The sequence below is a fragment of the Solanum tuberosum genome, unplaced genomic scaffold, assembly GCF_000226075.1.
Source record: "Solanum tuberosum cultivar DM 1-3 516 R44 unplaced genomic scaffold, SolTub_3.0 scf00056, whole genome shotgun sequence".
In the NCBI taxonomy this organism is placed as follows: domain Eukaryota; kingdom Viridiplantae; phylum Streptophyta; class Magnoliopsida; order Solanales; family Solanaceae; genus Solanum; species Solanum tuberosum.
The window spans coordinates 1,300,232-1,310,134 of NW_006238986.1; the positions used below are offsets into that span (position 1 = coordinate 1,300,232).

The 9,903-nt window shown below is 34.4% G+C and overlaps 1 protein-coding gene across 1 annotated transcript in view; it reads right to left on the bottom strand.

Annotated features, from left to right (window-relative positions):
• Positions 1 to 4,499: 4,499 nt before the first annotated feature.
• LOC102603141 (probable disease resistance protein At4g27220) overlaps positions 4,500 to 9,903 on the bottom strand; it is a 44,029-nt gene continuing 38,625 nt past the window's right edge. Inside the window, exon 2 of the mRNA XM_015307619.1 lies at positions 4,500 to 4,532. The gene's annotated coding sequence lies outside the window, so the exon portion shown is untranslated. The remainder of the gene's footprint in view (positions 4,533 to 9,903) is intronic.

Here is a 9,903-nt window from a genome sequence, read left to right on the forward strand (position 1 = left end):
AATACTTTGGCTCATAAGTGCTTTAAACACATCTTTCTTTAGTTGAGATAATTACTCAAAACTTAGTCCAAAGGCTCTGTTGGAAAACATGGTTCCCCTCTTACTCAAATGTAACAAAAAAATTTACAAACTTCTTTGGGAATACTTAGTTCCCTGATAACTTTTGAGAAATGAACTCAACTTTAAACTCTTGACTTAACTTGAAGCATGAGACTCTTTACTCGACTTGAAACTTGAGACTCTTACTTAGCTTGAAAATCTATACTCTTTACTTGACTTGACTCTAACTTCACTTTGACTTGATACTAACTTGCCTTGAATTGGATTGTGGATTCAAGGTATATGATCAACACATTTTATGGATGAGTTCTTGACGCTTAGACGTACCTTGGAGTGTTGGAAACAACTATGAAACATAGGTACAATACCAAGGAAATGCATGAAAGAGTATGCAAAGAAAGGGGAAACTTGGCGTCCTTGGCGCTCTGCAAGGCGCGGAGCGCCAGCCCTCAAAGTTCAGAGGGGGCCTGCTGGCGCTCTGCCAGGCGCGCCGCCCCAAGGGGGAAAGTTCAGAACCCCTTTTTGGGGTGCGCTGGCAGGCGCGACGCGCCACCCCTTTCCCCAGAAAACTCGACTTTTCTCCCTCTTTTCTCCAACTCTAAACCTTATACACTTCAATGGTTCCAACCCCAAACACTAAGGATCATAAAATCCCTCAACATACAAGAGATTCAACTCAAAACACAACCAATTCATGCCCCAAACCAACAAGGAACTCCAACAACACAAATCAACAACATCAACAACACAACCAACAACTTCAACAATACAACCAATCTTTTCTCAACAATAAAATGAGTGTGGTGTGTGTGGTGAAAGGACCAACCCACACTATGAACTCACATACCTAGTAGGGATCACCCCCGATGATATCCTTGCTGGCTCTTATCTATCTCCTCTTCTCCTCCTCTTCTTCTCTTCTTCTCTTCTTCTTCTCTTCTTTTTCTCTTCTAAGCCCTAGCTCTCACTCTTTGAAAAGGGAAAAAGCTGATCTAAAATCAGCCTAACACCTCAATATAACCCATAGAAATTGGTTAGGGAAAAGACCAAAATGCCCTTAAAATTTCCGGACGGATTTCTCTGCCAACTGCCCAACTTCGGAAGGTCATAACTCACTCATACGAACTCGGAATCTAGCAAACTCGGTGGCGTTGGAAAGATCATTCCACGAAATTTGCAACCATAACTGGAACTACACCTTACTCACCCTAATCTAGAATTTATGACTACTCAAAGTTGGTCAAAAGCTCATTTTTTTCCCATACTTAGCCAAATTTCCAGAACTTTAATTCTTTCCAAAAATGATTATTTCCAATTCTAAGCCTCTTCATAGTTATTTCAAATTGTCGGATGTTACAAAATGATTAACTCAACTCACCAAAGGTAAAGTAAAATTATTGAGAAACGGTAGATTAATGCATGCAACAATGCAAGTATACATAGGATTAAGGGAGAAACATTCACAATTCCAAAATTAAAAAGAATATTATCAAGGTATAACTGTTATATATTCATCTGAGCCAGCTAACTCACATAGTTTGGCGCAATACTTCATTTTGGTACCAGTTGGTTAAACTTAAGTTTGGCCTGGTATTCCTATCTGGCGATCAGTTGCTTAAGTAAGTTCAAAGGGGGGCTGATATTTATACATATGGAAGATTTGGTGGGGGCTTAATTTGTAAGATGGTGGTGACAATTGTTAAGGTTTCTAAGAAGAGTGAAAGGCTAGTTTTGGAATTAAATAAATTTAAAGGGAATCCTGATTTGTGGTGGTGTCACGTAGGCGAACCTAGGGTTCTCTTTTATATGATATGATATATGATTTATCACGTTCATATTCTTGCTATTAACATGAGTTGTCAAATCATACAGGATGAAAGGAAAGAAAGCCAATGAGTACTAGAGAGAAGCAACGAAGGAGCTCGAGCAAAGCATTCACAAGGTCAAAGCTCCTTCTGTGCTCCACAAAGAGCAATCACTATTATGTCCTTTCTTTGAACTTCCAATAGGAGTATTTTGATGAGGAACCAAAGCCAAATAATATATCTTTCACAAGGTTCCTAGTTTGTCTTGACCGTGGAATTATTATTGCGGTGGGGCCTTGTGCTACCCTTCTCCTCTATCATCAGAGTCATTTTTATGTTCTTGCTTTGATCAACAACTATGTTGTTTTGTAATGGTTTAGTTTCTAATATTGGCACTCATGTTTTCTGCAAATTATTCAAACACACAAAATCCAACAAATTCTATTATAAGAGAACTCACAAATTGAAGGAAATGATAGACTCTCACATCTGAGTGGCACTTCAAATAAGAATTTAACTTATATACACCGGCAATGGAAACAACTCTTACATTATCAGTGTATTTTAGTGGCAAGTACATGATATAGTTACATTTTGTTACAAGTTACTTTAACTTGATACACCGTGGAATCCACCAATGTTTGTACAAGCTGACGTAGGCACCATGGCAATAGTTTCAGCAGACAATGCTCGGAGCTTTGAAATATTAGCTTGGTTTTGGGGCTATACAAGAAGATATGGTGGTATATAAAGATCAATCAAATAATATTTGTAGGCAACAAAAATCAAAAAATAATTTTAAACGAAGACTTCACTTTTAGTCTTCATTTCACATTCCAAAACAGTCTTCAAAAGCTTACCTTTTCCAGACAATAATTTATGAAGTGCTTCTTTCTTAGTTTAACTTTCATTTGTCCAAATTTTCAGAAAAAAACTGTCCTTGAATCAAAATCAATCAGAAAGTTCCTCAACTAATGTGGGGTGCTTAACACCCTCCTCCGCACGTCAAAGAATATGTAATTAAAGAAATTACTTGTACAAATACAAAAGTTTATTGGCAAAAACTGTTGGGTTCACGTGAATCCATGAATTATAATATCGATCCCCCTTTGCTTGTTACCTCCTTCACAAGCATCTTACTCTAAAGGGGCGCTAGAACTTGACTAATAAGATATCAAAGGGGCCAAACAATATGTAATAGGCTGCTACTCTAGGCTCGTGCCGCTTCTTCAAGATCCACCCTTCTTTCAAAAATCAACAAACAAAGGTATAGGTATTAGGTGATGCTCGAGCTAACATGGTCTATTTCATCGAATACTTAAAATACCTTCCTAGATTGCTTTAGATTCATAGACATCACTAGCTTCCTCCATGACTAGGTTCGGCTTCATTGCCAACACCTCCAAAATCATGGTTCACCCTTTCGAGTCATTGGCAGCTTCAGAATTATCGCCTTGACTAGCTTTTTATTCCTGGGTGCAGAGAATAGTGATGCGTCAGGATTTCTCATTGAAAATATTGTAGAAGAAAGTTGCTTCAATTTTGACAAACATAAATAAGATCTGAATATTAAGTTAAGACATTTGTTGTGTCCATTTGTTGAGATCATCTACTTTCTCCACATATTTATGATTCACATTTCGAAGACTCGGTGTACTCACAGATATTCCCTGCTAGACAAACGTCTTCATTTCAGGGCAACTATATATCTTCACTTCTTTAAGAAATGGAAATTTAAGAGCATGCTCCGTCAGAAAGAAATACCCCAGCTTAGGCAGATACCGAAGCTGCAGCTTTCCCAACAGGGGAAATAAGGTCATGATTCCTTCTCCTTGTTGTTCCTCTTCTGTGATCACATTTTCAATTGATTGGCAGTGTTGAATCATTAGCTCCCGGAGTTTCAGAAGACCGCTGGCCACTGATTGAGACATCAAGTTTCTCAAATTTTCACAACAAGATACTTGTAATAATTCAAGTTTGCTGAAGTAGGCAGTTGGAAGTTGGTAAGAGAATAGAGCATTTATGTTGTTAGCCCCCGAGATATATAGTTGTTTCAAGTTGGGACAAAAAACCTGCAAATGTTGAGGGATGAAAATTAAATATAGCAAAAAATGAACCATATATCATCTTACGTCAAGGTAACAGGAAGTGGAACAGAAATAACTATTACTACTATTCACTAGTTAAAACGGAAAGAGAGCAGTAATTAGTTATAAAGACAAACCTTAGAATTGAACATTACTTTCACCTCATCATCACTTTCAAGACTCACAGATATTCCCTGCTGGACAAACGTCTTCATTTCAGGGCAGTCATATATGACTACCTTGAGAAATGGAATTCAAGAGTACACTCCGTCAGAAAGAAATGCCCCAGCTTTGGCAGCCCTGTAAGCTTCAGCTCTTTCAACAGGGGAAATAAGGTCATGACTCCTTCTCCTTTTGTGATCAATTCTTCCATTGATTGGCAATTTTCTATCTCTAGTTCCTCGAGATTCAAAAGACCTTTAGCCACTGATGGAGACATCAAGTTTCTCAATTTTCCGCAATTATGTACTTCCAATATTTCAAGTTTGCTCAAGTAAGGAGTTGGAAGTTGGTGAGAGAATAGAGCACTCATGTTGTTAGCCCCATCGATACATAACCTTTCCAAGTTGGGACAAGAAACCTGCAAACTTCCAAGTATCAAAGTTTGTTGCATATTAACACCCAACACTGAGAAGCCAAAAGTGCTTAAACATCTAAGGTCAAATTACTCAAATAAAACAAGTATTTTGAAAAGCATTCTTGTAAAACAACATAGAATATAAAATGACATGAGATAATAAATGCACATATTATATAGGCATAATACATAAATGTGCCCTTTAACTTGCCTCATTTTACATTTATGTCCTCAAACTTTGGATATGCAAAAGTAGACACTTAAACTTGTATAAAGTAGAACAAGTAAACACACGAGTCCTACATGGCACAATACACGTAGGACACCACGTAGGATAAAAATGACATGTAGGATGTCATGTATGACGTGTGCGTCTATTTGTTAAACTTTATACAAGTTTAAGTGTTTTCTTATGCACACCTAAATTTGAAGGGTATAAATGTGAGTTAAGGCCAAGTTAAGGGGCATATTTATGTATATATTATGCCTTCTTTTTATATTGCTAATCTTAGTATCCATAACTCTCATTCTTACTATTTAATTTAAAACTTTAAGACTTCTTTTGGTATTCTTCCATTTTTATCTATATAAGTTCATTTTTTTGTTTCATGATACCCCTCCCCAAGCTTATCATTTCATTCTATAGTTAAAGTAGGGTATAATACATAAATATGTCATTTAACTCGGATTCAATTGGCATCTATGCCCTCCAATTTTAGGTGTGCACAAGTAGACACTTAAACTTGAACAAGTAAACACACACGTCCTATGTGGCTTCCTACGCAACAATTTACATACTATGTGACATCCTACGTGTATTATGCCACACAAGATGTGTGTGTCTACTAGTTCAACTTCATTCAAATTTTTAATTGTCTACTTGTGAATACCCAATGTTGGAGGGCATAGATACCAGTTGAATTCAAATTAAATGGCACATTTATGTATTATGTTGTTAAAGTAGTGAAGTGCTTACATTATTGTTGTACTATTTTGATTCATGTTTTAGTTTGACTTGATGAAGAAGGCTCTTGAATATTGATTGGTTAAGAGGGAAGATGTCGACAAGAGCTCAAAAAATTAAGTAATTATTTTGTATTTCTTTTTTTTCATCTATATTTTTATGATTAAAGTCTTAAGAAGTGCATGTTGTATTTTTTTCCTTCATTGTTTATTCTTTCGTGTCTTCTCTCAATTAGACTTCTTTAATGTAAATTTCTATGAATTTCTTACTGTCGTAAGTCTGTATTCTTATTTGGTTCAAGTTAGCCATTTGTGACTTTATTGAAAGTTTGTTAACTACTAAACAAAGTTAAAAATTTACAGTTGGTTGTTTGAAAGGAATTAATTTCAAACATTAAATTACATCACTTGTGTGGTGTTTCTTGTCACACTTTTCAAGTTTTATTTGTAATTGCTTCATTATTACTCATTGCAAGCATGTTTTCATAGAACTCTTATCGTTCTAATGGATCAATTAACATTTTTATGGAACACACGTGCAAGTGTCCAGAAACTAGTATATGTAATAAAAACAAAATTCAAAATGAAAAAGTACAAGCAAGGGGATATGTCTTACCTTATTAATCCTATTGAGGCGCAAAATATAAAGTATTTAGGATGAGATGCACATTCAAAATTTGAAATGTATAGATATCTCCAAAGACCTCAGGTTAATATCCAATAACAATCACGTTCATAATCAAGGTATCTCTACATATTAATAATACAAATTAAAGTCTCTAGGCAAAAGCTATTGGGTTCACGTGAACCCTTGGGTTACAATATTGCAATTTCGCCTAGGGGTGACAAAATGGATAATTTATATGGGTTCCTATTCAGATTTACCCATTTTAAAGGCGTTGGGTACTCAACTCATTTAAAATAGGTCAAGTACAAAAAATAAAAAAAAATTCCTTAATATTCTCTTGTTGGCTCTCTTTTTTTTTAAAGAAAAAATTCCAAATGGATGGTAATTAAAGTTAGTACAAAACCACAAATAATAGTTAAGTCTTATCTGATCAACCTTAGAAAGTGACAAATTAAATTTGATGTTATATATAATATTAGATCCATAAGATAATAGAGGATTATATTCTGTTTTGCCTGGTCTCTAATATATAAGTCTTTGGATTCCATTATTGATTGCCAATTATTTGCTTTATTATTAGCCTTTTTTAGGATTGATTTTTGGGTATGTTAGGTCTTAAAGGAAGAAAAAAATGTGAATTATTGAATCATCTTTGGAAAATTTCTTTTAGAAAAAATGCGTCTAAACCCTATTCAAAGTGCACGTTTGGCACTGCCTAACAAATTAAAGCATTTACTTTAAAATGGATTATTATTATTGCATGAACATGTGACTAGTTAGCTTTCACAAAGACCTTGTCCACTACCCTCCTTTAAAATCCTCTAGTCAATTAGTTTCGTTTTTTTTATTTCTCATCTGATGATCGATATATCTTTTGCTTTCTATTTAATTAAGATTAAGTTTTTCTGAATTTCTTTATTTCTTTTTTTGTGAAAAGGGGCTGGAAGGAGGAGGGTGATAAAAAAAACTTTTATTTGCTATAGCTATGTGAAAAGATTAATATTACTATCATTATTTGCTAGTTAAAATGGAAAGATAGCAGTAAACCAGGGGTGTATTAACGTATGACACAAATATATATAGTAATTAGTTATACAACTAGAGGCACAAGACAAACCTTAGAATTAAACATGGCTTTATTGAGATCATCTACTTTCATCTCCTCATCACAATTTACACTTTCGAGACTTGGTGTACTCACAAATCTCTGTTGGACAAATGTCTTCATTTCAGGGCAGCCATATATCTTTACTTTTTTAAGAAATGGAATTTGAAGAGCATGCTCCGTCAGAAAGAAATGCCTCAAAGTAGGCAGTCCTTTATGCTTCAGTTGTTCCAATAGAGGAAATAAGGTCATGATTCCTTCTCCTTGTTGTTCCTCTTCTCTGATCACTTCTTCCATTGAATGGCAGTCTTCAATCTTTAGTCTCCGGAGATTCCGAAGACCTATAGCCACTGATTGAGACATCAAGTTTCTCAATTTACTGCAATTATCTACTTTTAATGCTACAAGTTTGCTGAAATAAGGAGTTGGAAGTTGGTAAGAGCATAGATCACTTATGCTTTGAGCCATCGAGATACGTAGCTCTTCCAAGTTGGGACAAAAAACCTGCAAATGTTGAATGGATGGAAATTGAATATAGCTTCAAGTATAAATAAAAAAATGAACCATATATCATCTTACGTCAAGGTAACAGGAAGTGGAACAGAAATAACTATTACTACTATTTACTAGTTAAAGTGAAAAGAGAGCAGTAATTAGTTATAAGGACAAACCTTAGAATTGAACATTACTTTCACCTCATCATCACTTTCAAGACTCACAGATATTCCCTGGACAAACGTCTTCATTTCAGGGCAGTCATATATTAACACTACCTTGAGAAATGGAATTTCAAGAGTACACTCCGTCATAAAGAAATGCCCCAGCTTTGGCAGCCCTATAAGCTTCAGCTCTTTCAACAGGGGATATAAGGCCATGGCTCCTTCTCCTTTTGTGATCACTTCTTCCATTGATTGGCAGTTTTCAATCTCTAGTTCCCGGAGATTCAAAAGACCTTTAGCCACTGATGGAGACATCAAGTTTCTCAATTTTCCGCAATCATGTACTTCCAATATTTCAAGTTTGCTCAAGTAGTCAGTTGGAAGTTGGTGAGAGCAGAGATCACTTATGTTGTTAGCCCCACCGATATATAGCCATTTCAAGTTGGGACAAGAAACCTGCAAACTTCCAAGTATCAAAGTTTGTTGCATATTAACACCCAACACTGAGAAGCCAAAAGTGCTTAAACATCTAAGGTCAAATTACTCAAAATAAAACAAGCATTTTAAAAAGCATTCTTTTAAAACAACATAGAATATAAAATGACATGAGAGAATAAATGCACATATTATATATTACTCCTATAACTTAAGTGGGAAGCTCCAAAGTACAACGTTGAATTATCATTGTTAGATTAAACTTGTAGAGTATGCGTTGTACGATTCTATTAAAAAAAGAAAAGGAAACAACTTTTTTTCTTCTATCATAAATATATATACTTGAACAGTTGCACATAAATTTAACTGTCTTAATACCTATCATTATCCTACACTCCTAGGATAATACACATAGGATACCACGTAGAACACATGATTCGTACATGACATAATATACGTAGGACACAAATTATTACGTAGGACGTGTGCGTCTATTTGTTCAACTTTATACAAGTTTAATTGTTTTCTTATGCACACCTAAATTTGAAGGGCATAAATGTGAGTTGAGGCCAAGTTAAAGGGAATATTTATGTATATATTATGCCTTCTTTTTATATTGCTAATATTAGTATCCATAACTCTCATTCTTACTATTTAATTTAAAACTTTAAGATTTCTTTTGGTATTCTTCTATTTTTATCTACAAGAATTATTTTGGTATTCTTCCATTTTTATCTATATAAGTTCATTTTTTTTGTTTCATGAAACCCTTCCCCAAGCTTATCATTTCACTAGTCTCCGGGCACGTGCGTTGCCCGAGTATCCCGTATGAAAATTAATAAAAAAATAAATTAAAAAGTATTAATAAACTATTAGGAGGACATGATGATTTTTACAAGTGTTCTCTCGGTATTTTTGATCTACTGCACAATAGATAAGTCTCAAAAGCTTATCCGTCTATAAGCAATTAAATGTACATACAGTCATCAACAACTAAAAAATACATAATATTCTGGTCAATCAAAAGGTGATTAGATATCAACATTTGCAAAATATTCCAGGAAAAGCACCGCAAGTTAAAGAATTAAAAAGGGCAAATGCGACGTTACTTAAAGTCTTATTGTATTCTTAATGTGTGTTTCGTTACAAATACAACTACTTCCTTATAGACTTTCAGATATACCCAGACTTACATTATAGGCTTACAACTACTATCCATCACTGCTAGAGAAGACTTGGAGTTGCTACATTTGTTTAAGAAAATGTGATATATTTTTCTAGCAAACAACTGCAATTTCAATATATTATTAATAGTATAAAATTTATAAAGCATAGTTTCTTTTCTACAGGAACTATCATAGCAGTTAACTATCATGTTTAGTTTTTCGAAACACTTCTAATATATGATTATAAAATAGTTTCAACAGCACTACTTAGGATCAAAGAGAGTTGATCATCATTCAGCATCAAACCATATGCGTACAACATTCATTTTTTTATGTGTGATTATACCTTTCAAGCTATTTATTGTACCTATTAAAAAAATTAGAAAATTATCATTCAAATGAAGTTAGCAAATCAAAC